Source organism: Bos javanicus, chromosome 7 (genome assembly GCF_032452875.1).
Source record: "Bos javanicus breed banteng chromosome 7, ARS-OSU_banteng_1.0, whole genome shotgun sequence".
Classification (NCBI taxonomy): Eukaryota; Metazoa; Chordata; class Mammalia; order Artiodactyla; family Bovidae; genus Bos; species Bos javanicus.
The window spans coordinates 77,166,269-77,167,802 of NC_083874.1; the positions used below are offsets into that span (position 1 = coordinate 77,166,269).

The following is a 1,534-nucleotide window of genomic DNA, read 5'->3' on the forward strand; positions in this document are numbered from 1 at the left end:
TAAGAGGGTTCCCTTTTCTCCACACCCTCTCCAGCATTTATTATTTGTAGACTTTTGGATCGCAGCCATTCTGACTGGTGTGAAATGGTACCTCACAGTGGTTTTGATTTGCATTTCTCTGATAATGAGTGATGTTGAGCATCTTTTCATGTGTTTGTTAGCCATCTGTATGTCTTCTTTGGAGAAATGTCTATTTAGTTCTTTGGCCCATTTTTTGATTGGGTCATTTATTTTTCTGGAGTTGAGCTGTAGGAGTTGCTTGTATATTTTTGAGATTAGTTGTTTGTCGGTTGCTTCATTTGCTATTGTTTTCTCCCATTCTGAAGGCTGTCTTTTCACCTTGCTAATAGTTTCCTTTTAAGTGACTTTGAAATTATAAAATATATTGACTGGCATTACTAATAAGAACAGTAAAGAGACTATTTGTAACATCACTAAATTCTTGTTACTAAAGTCAGGGCACAAACCACAGAGCACAGCTACCTAAGGGGTAGAGTTAGGAAAACACTTTTTTATTTTCCATGTTTTTTCCCATTCTCAATATGCATAAAAAAATCAGTGCAGAGCCATATGGGGGGAAAATTATGCAACCCTCCCCTATTTTGAAAAAAAAAAAGTACGTGTATACAAAGTGACGTGAAGTCGCTTAGTCATGTCCAATTCTTTGTGACCCCATGGACTGTAGCCTACCAGGCTCCTCCATCCATGGGATTTTCCAGGCAAGAGAAAAATCTTGAAGTGAGTTGCCATTTTCTTCTCCAGGGGATCTTCCCAACCCAGGGATCGAACCTGGGTCTTCTGCACTGTAGGCAGATGCTTTACCATCTAAGCCACCAGGGAAGCCCATTATATGTGTATAACTAAACTGTTTATTTCCCACTTTTTTCCCTTAAAAAGGAGTTCAGGATTATAAATAAGTTATTTTAAAAAGTGATAGATAACAGTTACTATCTGGTCTGTCTTACTGAAGAGAGAAGTACAGGGACAGAGAAACAAAGCTGGGGTGCAGTCAGGGAATAAGAACTAAGGCAGGAAGAAAGGGAGGCCAGAGGGGAGGAAGGATTTACAAGAGGACAAAGGAGCCCCACCAGACAGGTGGGTAGGTGGAAGGGATATGTTCAATCTGACCCTTTGATTCTGGCTTCCTTGCCCATTGCACAGTCCCTGGGGCCCTCCTCCTACCCCAGGCTGTACTATGACTGGGCTAGATCTCTGGGAGGTCTCCTGGAGAGTGGGTCCTGCTCTGTTCATAGTTGCAGCTCTATTGAAATAGCTCCTTCAGTCTCTACTAAACCTCTCTCACCCACCTTCTGCTCTCACCCCTTGACCTTTCTGTACCTATCCCTTTGCTGGTGATATTCTTGTCTTTACAATGTTTAATCCAAAGCTTCAATGTCCTATTCAAAGCCTTTCCTGTCTACCTCTCATTCCACCCAAGCCATATTGAATTCTCTCTTCCCTGTTTTCACATAACCCCCTCTATCCCTCTTCTAGGCCCTAACCACATTGTTTTGTAATTGTTGATAGATTTATC

At 41.7% G+C, this 1,534-nt stretch overlaps 1 non-coding gene across 1 annotated transcript; it reads right to left on the reverse strand.

The window, feature by feature from the left end:
* Positions 1-768: 768 nt before the first annotated feature.
* On the reverse strand, positions 769-840 carry TRNAC-ACA (transfer RNA cysteine (anticodon ACA)). Its single transcript has one exon. It is a non-coding gene; the product is annotated as a tRNA-Cys (tRNA).
* Between the last annotated feature and the right edge of the window lie 694 nt (positions 841-1,534).